Here is an 8,368-nt window from a genome sequence, read left to right as displayed (position 1 = left end):
CCCGAGCCGCGCCGCCTCCGCGCTTCGGGGAGGAGCCGGCGTGCGCGGGTAGCGGGCTGGGATCATCTGCTCCGAAAGGACGGGGCCTCGGCGTTCTGCGTCCGCACCCTGCTGTGGCCTGCTTATTTGCGGTGGTTTTTAGCTTGTCTTTTAGGGACTTAGTACCTTGACGAGCGTTGATAATTTGTGAAATAAATCTTCTAGACTGGATTTATTTTCCTTTCTTTATTTCCGTGATCGGTTTTGTACCTTGGTATAATGATTCGTCTTTGTAACGTGGGGAAAAATGTGCTCCTCAGCGCGTGGGTTCGCGTTTGCTCTTCCATCCCGAGGTGTTTACCTTCCCAAACGCTACTTCGGTGGCACTTCTTTCCCCAAAAGCTGGACCTCGAAGGCCTTAAAGGCTGCATGGCCAGTGAAGCCCGGTCGCAGCACGCGGAGCATTGGGCAGCTGAGGTTCTTGCAGGGAGCAGCACAGAGCTGTGCGTGGTGCCTGTCCTGGCTGTGCATCGTCTCAGTTTGCTACTGTTGATCTCTTGGTTCATCGATGCCAGTCAACAAAATCCTTCTAATTTCCTTTTTAATACTGCGCTTACAAACGTGTGTATTCTGAGAGACAGAAATAGGGATGGACAACAGTTTTGTATCCTTAGCTCAGCTCTTCTATGGTTATAAGCCGAGTTATGAACCCACATCTTAGTAAATCATTCCTGGTTTGCTATAAGCCTTGAAACAATCTTCTATGCCTTTCGGGGTAAATTAACATCCATGCAATAGGACATAGTTTGCTGAGCACTTCGGTGTAGTGAGTTTTGCATCTGGAAAGAAAATTTCTCTCTTCCTCATTCAGAAAGATTATGTAACGTAACCACAACTGTAAATACACAGCCTAAAGAATGTGTTATTTCCTGTGTCACTAAATCCCAGTGCTCAGGTAGGTGGTTTTCAAAGGAATTATGTAATCCATTCTGTAGACTCCTTGCAGGTTTCAAAGCTTTGGGTATGAAAAAATGAGACTTCTTTTTGCTTCAATCATCTAGATGATACAGGATTTTGGTCTAAAACTTTGCCTGCATTGCTATCACTGCATTCTTTAAAATATAGTGTTGCTTTTTCATTCCATGAAGCAGAGAGAATTTTTCCAACTGTACATGTACATTTTCCAATGCACAACTCATTGAAGTCAGTGAGATTCTGCCCGTGTGTTTTAATCAAGATGAACTTGAAAGGTGAACATTGTAAGTGGTAGAAATTATTTATAATTTGGTAATAAAAGTTTATGTCTAACACTTCCAAATTTCATACATCTGCTATGTGCTGGCCTTGAGATATAGAACAATTGTGATTGCCTTTACATTTGGCCTCAGATGAAAGGTCATAAATTACAATGGTAGTTTTCAGTCCACCCCAGCTCACAAAATTTCCATAATAGCTTCTTCACCTCAAACATGAACGGTAACAAAGTTCTAACGAGAAGAGTTGCCTTGGCCTTTGCCAGCTGACCTTAATGATGGAAGTCGGTAGCTTGTGTACTGTTACTAAGCCTTAAATATGCAGCATCTCAGAATCTTTGTTCAGACGAACTCATTACAATTTGCAGTTAACTTTAAGAAACTGAAATGAGATTTGACAGTCTTTGTTTTTTGTTTTTTTTTATTTAATACACTAAAAATCACTACAAAGTTAGAAAGGTTTTTCTTTCCCAGCTACTTGAAATAAAGGTATTTCCATAAAGCGAGATGGCTGTGTAACCCAGAATGTGTTAAAAAAGACTGTTTAATTCTTCCAGCTCTTCTGAAAAGAATACTGTTTACATAAGGTAAGTGCAGGAGAACATCAAGCCAGATGACAAAGGAACGTCTGTGGAAAGACTTTGAATTCAGCCTAAGTAATCCCTGGCCACAATTAATGGAGGAAAAGGATTTATCCAACAATCCTCACCAGAAAATTGTGTCATGGAGGCTGAGCCTTATTTGGGCAAAAATCATAGCATACCTCATGATTTTAACAATCAACTTTGGTGCCTTCTTAGATTGGAAAGCAAAAAAGCATCTGAAAAATGTGCAGTAAATTAAAGGGGTTGAGTGCTAGTTCCAAATGCAAGGGAACTTCTTTTTCAGAGCCTCTGAGAGCATGGGGCAGAAGTTAACCTCCATGAAATAATGTCAAAGTGGAGAAGCTTTGCAATTCAGGATTAACACTGTTAAGTGCATGGTTTCCTGAAGCCCACACTGTATGACATTTTCGGAGTCTGAGAGAAGCAAGGGGAAATTCTGTACCCACTGAAGTTAGTGGTTTCTCTGTACTCAGGACCTCACAAAAAATCTTTGAAATACACTGGAAATTTCAAAACGAATCCATCTCAATGAGCAGGTACCAAAAAGACAGCTGTTGGCTTACAGTTGTCATGGCTTGCTTTTAGAAACTGAAGTTTCAGCAGCGTATCCTGGCTGCTGAAAAATCCCTTTGTCCACTCGCGTGATCCAAAACTCCTTCAGTGGGTTCTGGTTCAGATCCTTTCCACACTCCTTGCTTTCTCCAAAGCTATCCCACAGGATCCTCATAGAAGAGCAGAATACATCGATACCTTGTGCTGCTCATCATCATGATAAGAAAGCTATTTCAACCCAAGTGGCACGTCTGCTTTTAAGTCCTGAAATAACTCCTTTGCCTGAAGAATGGGGCTTGGCTTTCCTCTCATTGCTGTGGATGCCCAGGCTGTTGTCTGATAGCAAGCTCACGGATCACATTCGCTCTTGGCACTGTTAAGAGACTGCACACAAAGATAACTTAGTGCCAGATTGCACAAATATAACCTGGTGCCAGATTTGAGGCGGAGGACCACTGAAGCTGACCTTACTACACTGCACTTCCTGGCAGGCCACTCTCTTGAAGTTGGCATAACATCCTTGCTCTTCATCCCTTTCTTATTCCTTCTGGAGCCATAATTTGTGCTTCTTGGAAGTGTTCTTCCAATATTCGGGGGGGTGAGAAATGGGACATTAAAGAATTGGAGAATGCAGGAAAAGGCAACAGAAAAGAAACATAAGGACCGCTCACCTCTTCAGCAAACTTTCTGGTAAGCAGGCAGCTGTTCACAGGTCTTGTGGGTGTTGGGGATAGCAACGTGAGAACCCATCCCAAGGCTGTCTCTCACTCTTCCCAGAATTTCGGGTCTCTTGGAAAGAGAGGATCTCCAGAAGCTTTCAGAGCTCACCTCCATCAAAGTACCTAGCAGTGTTCTTGGTTTCCCCCAAGGGACGAGAATTTTCATTCTTTCAAAGCCTTGAGAGGTTTTAAATTCTCTTTGCATGCATTTTGATGGGAGAATTCAAGCCTTTCAGCATATAAATGATGCTGTATCTTTGCCTATACAATGAAATATCAAAGTTTGGGTTTTTTTTTTTCCTTAAATGGAGGTTTACATGTTCAGTATTATTTCCAAGAACGTCAGAACTGCAGATTCCCAGCTATATTCTCAATTAAAAAGTTAATGTGTTTTAAAATTGGACCTTAATCAAAAAATATTGGTTCTCTGCTACAGATTTAAGTCAAAGAGCCTAATAAAATTCTACTGTCTTCAGTTCCTTACTTTGTGCTCCCACTCCAGGATGTTCATGTCATCCAATATGCATTAAGTGACGCGATTACCTTTTGTCGCATGTTTTTGTCTCCAGCTTTCTGTTTGGTTCAAGCACAGTTTAACAGATCACGTGAAAACTGTGCTGTCTGTTGCACTCAGTAAAGGCTAGAAGCTCCACTTGCTTTTGTTGATTTGTTTTTTGGGGGGAGAGCAGTTAGCTAGGCTATATCCAAATTAATGATCATAGTGGAGCCAGTCTTCTACATTTAAGCTTTCTAAAATATTGACACTAAGAAATACAAGTTCTCTCTTTTTTTTTTTCTTTTTTTTTCACCCCACTGTAGAATATCAATTCCAGATGATATTTCAGTATGAATTATTCCAAAGCCAGTTTGATGGTGCAATTCATCATTTCAGATTGATAATCCTGGTGTCAAGTTTAAGCCCAGACATGGGCTAAAGTGATTACTTTAAATTGACCTGCTAGTGTAAAGCATCGTTAGTACCCAGCTCCCCAGAAATGCTTCTGACACCCACCTGAGAATATGAAATAAACATGGGGCTGCTCTAATTTGTAGCATGGTAAAGACCTCGTCTCAAAATTCAGCGTAGCAGGAAGTTTGGAAAGTGTTCAGGTGTTCAGCCACCTTGCTTTCCCCCTGACCCTTTCCACCTGAGGATCCAGCTCATGCTCTAGGACACAAGTTGGGAAGACTAAGTCTCCTTGGGGAGCTGTCTGGATCTGCCATTCCCTGACTTCTTCCAGGCTCTCAGTGCAATTTTTCCACTTAACTGAACCTTCTCAGGTATTTCACATAGAAGGAAAATGTGTTGACCTCTCCTCAGAGAGATCCTTAGAGACTTTCTGTGGATTTTAGCAAGCAGTGGATTGTGGATCAAGCCCAAAATAAGTTGAGAGGTTTTTTGTTTTATTTTGTTTTTCTGTCAACACAGAAAATATAAGACATAACCCTGAGCCCAGTAGTGCTCCTTCACGGGAGGGGGCAGCTAGCACAATTTATTTAATCTTTGTAATAGTATTAAATTGGGTTTTATTGACACAGACCACAACATTACATATTAAAAAAAAAAAAAAAAGTAGTAGATAACTGAGAAATTTGAAGCATTTGCCCTGTGGAGAAAAAAAAAGAAAAAAAAAGGATTGAGGTTTCAAGCTCTGGAGCTGTAAAGCTTTGTTATAGTTGCTTGTACAGTATGCAGAACTCATTAGGTATTACTGAAATGCAAAAAGATTAATCAAATGTTGGAAAGTAAGTGTATAAAGATTATTTGGTTTGTCTGTGTGAGGAATGTCTTACTGAATATTATCCAAACTGAAAGCCACAAGTGGAGCTACAAAGTTGGTGTTCCCTGCTGATATGCATTCCTCTTGTGAGAGCACTGGAAAGATGCAAAAATGATGGGGTCTGTTGTTCAGACTGCCTGGGTTCTCATGTGCCTCTGCCTGAGGCTTCCAAGGTGACCTTGGGTGAATCACTTACCTCCTCAGTGGCCACATTCATTTAATTAACAAAGCTTGATTAGATGAGAGAAGCTGTTTTTATTACTATAAATAATTTTTGAAGCGGAGGAAAAATAGGAAAGAGATATACAAAAAATCTCAAATATTTCTGGTTTCAATGATTTTAAAAATAAGTATTTAGTCTACTAATTCAGGAAACCAAACAATTAAGTATTTAAAATAATGGAGACTGTGGTATAATCACTGTTCTTTCTGTATCTTTATTAGCTGCAGAGCTGGAGAGCGCAGTTTCTTTAGAAATAAAATGTGATTTAATGGCAATGTTAGGTTGCTCCTAGGGCGTTTGTGAGCTGATATTTGCCAGTGCCCTTAATTCATGACCACTGAGTACAAAGTCACTACTTCTGTAGCAAAATTAATGTAAAATTTTGTAATGTAACAACAAAAGGAAGGACTAGAAACTCAGTACATATGCAAGACAAACAGTTTTGTTCTGAATACAACAAAGGCATACGGTTTCGTATTAAGTCAAAAGTTAATTTTTTAACTGAGTACTTCATGCAACTCTTGTCTTTTAGTGTTTATTTTCCTGTTCTGCATACAGTACTGAAAATAAGGATGCTGTCTATAAATACAGATCTGCCAATGTGGTGCGACTGCGTATGACCTCATCCCCATGACCTGCTGAGGTAGCAAAAGCCTCAGAATCTATGTTCAGATCTGATTCCACGTTGTTCACATAGATGCAAGAAAATATTCCTATGTATTTTACTGTTGACTATTTTGATAAAAAGGTATTATCGGGAAAATTATATAAAAGCAATATGGAAAGTTAAGTGTTAAGTCTTTCAAGTGTGTGATAACACGTATGAATGTTACCTTTGAGGAGAGGTGGCTGATACAAGGAAATCAACACGCTCTTCTGTGGTGCATTTTTTATCTCTCGGCAAAAAATGCCTTCTGTGATACTGGTGCAGCTCCACCAGTCCTAGGAACTGTAGGAAAAAAGTTAGGATGAAAATAACACCCATGTTTTCCCACTTTCCTAATTGTAATGTAGATGGCAGTAGTGTCAGATCCCTGTAGCCATCCAGACCAGGTATTAAAATTAGCACCCTGACTGCTGCCGGTAGACCTACGTAGGGGTTGGGAACGCAGTGAATGCTGACATGGTTTGGAACTGTGGAACTGAAAATGTTTGAAAAGTTCTTCTGAGGAGAGGAGAGATGGTATGAAAGACTGATCAGTAGTCCTTGCAGGCTTTTGTGGCTGGGAAGGTGTTGGCAATATTGCTCTAAAATGGGTTATAAATCCTTATGACTTGGGTCATTAAAGAACTGTATCTCTCGCTATTTTGATTTGCTCTACATGAAGAGCACTTCTACAAAGAAGAGGAAGAAAATCCCCTCTGCATTCAGGAGAAACTGGAAGGTGAAGAAGCAAACTGTGTTTTTACTGTGTTCTTTGGTTTCTTGTTTCATTTCACTTCCACAGGACTTGACACATCCTCTGGTTTCCTCCAACACATATGTGGAATACTCTGGTCTTGCCTCTTGAGACCATGGCCCAAGCATGTCATCTCCTCAGCTAAATTCTTCTTATCTTATGTGTTTTCTTTTCTCAAGCAAATAATTTTTTTTTTTTTTTTTTCATGTTTTTCACCTGGACTCTTGTCTGCTTGGAACTGACACTACCAATTGATTTCATGTAATGCACACAGCACAGTCTAAATATATTTATTTCTCTCTCTATGTATGTGGGGTTCAGACATTACAATCAATGCTTCGGACATGGAAGGTTTCATTGTCTATAAATAACTCTTGAGCCATTCATTTCAGCTACCCAAATGGAGAATCAGCAACGGAGTACGTGATCTGGAAGATGAGATTTGAAAATGCATATGCTGCGCTCCCATGTTTCCTCAGTTGGGGATAATTGTAAATATTTCAGGAACAAGCAAATGGAGAATAGCAGTTGCTTAGTATTCTCTAAGAAATCAGAGTAGTTTTTTATATAACAAGAAAATATCTGATGATTTTCTTCCATTGGTGAATAGTAAATGAAGAGTCACAGTCTGTGACAGACTGTGACAACTCAGGGATACGCCAGCAAACGATACAAACTGCCAGTTTGAAATAAGCAAGTTGAGTATTGGGCAGGCGAGTCTAGAGGTGTAGGATCTCTTGTCACTTCTGTTGCTGAGCTTCTCTCAAATTTTAAGAGAAGTCATCTCACCTCTTTGTGACTCAGTTTCCCCTCTGTAAACAAGAATGATATTAGCTAAAGTGCTTTCAGATCAATGGATGTAAACATTACCTAATAGCAAGCTATTAATGATATCCTAATGATACCAAGAGAGAAAATGATCAGCAACTACGTATGTTTTCCTTTGCTGTTTGTGAGGTATTTCTCTGCTGTGTATTTCTGAAGTTGTATATGTAACAGCGGGATGTTGTTACTTTCATGCAGAACATACAAGTCTTTTGGTGCTTACATGATATGAAGATGAAAAACAGGTTAGATTCCGATATGTCATTTCTCTCAAGGCTGGAGGGCCAAAGTCAAAGGGAAAATCTAATGATTTACTGCATGAGCAAGTGCACAGCCCATGCATTAATAAATTCTGCAGGAATTTACTTGTGCCCGTTTTTAAGCTTGAAATTTTTGAGGATTTGAAATAGAAAGGATTCCTTTTTAAAATTGCTCTATGTTTAATAATCCATGTTTAAGAAATTGTATATTTATTTTTAAAGCAACCTTATTACTCCCAGACTATTTTTCCCTTCTGACAGTAAAGCAGAGTGCTTATCTTCATATTTTCATAATGAAAGCTCCCAAGCACAAGACACTGTGGCAGATTTACAGCCTGTGAGCAGCAGAACTGACAGGCATTTTAATATGAAAGGAGATATGATGTCTTTAATGTACAGTGATGTCACTTCTAACAAGGTAGAAGCCTGCTTTTTGCACTGCAATCACCATAAGAAGTGAAACCTGTCTGCTTCAGAAGTGACCTTTTAACCCAGGAAAAGGTCACAAATAATAGAAAAGAGAAGGACTCTGCTTCCTCAGGTGGAAGGGCACACTGGCGGAGGAGCAGGGCTATTGTGAACGTGCATTATCTCCAGGAAGTTGAAGCTAGAAATAGTCTAGCTAGAGCTAACCTTGAGAGCAGAAAAGGAAAGGATAATGAAAATCCTCAAGGGAGCGTTAAACTGAAAGCTAGATTGCCTGTTGACCACCTTTTTTCCTTTTATTCAACATTGATTGGACCTAATAACTTGAAAGTGATACTGACAGCC

Source organism: Meleagris gallopavo, chromosome 4, assembly GCF_000146605.3.
Source record: "Meleagris gallopavo isolate NT-WF06-2002-E0010 breed Aviagen turkey brand Nicholas breeding stock chromosome 4, Turkey_5.1, whole genome shotgun sequence".
NCBI lineage: Eukaryota > Metazoa > Chordata > Aves > Galliformes > Phasianidae > Meleagris > Meleagris gallopavo.
Note: the sequence above shows the minus strand (reverse complement) of the source record.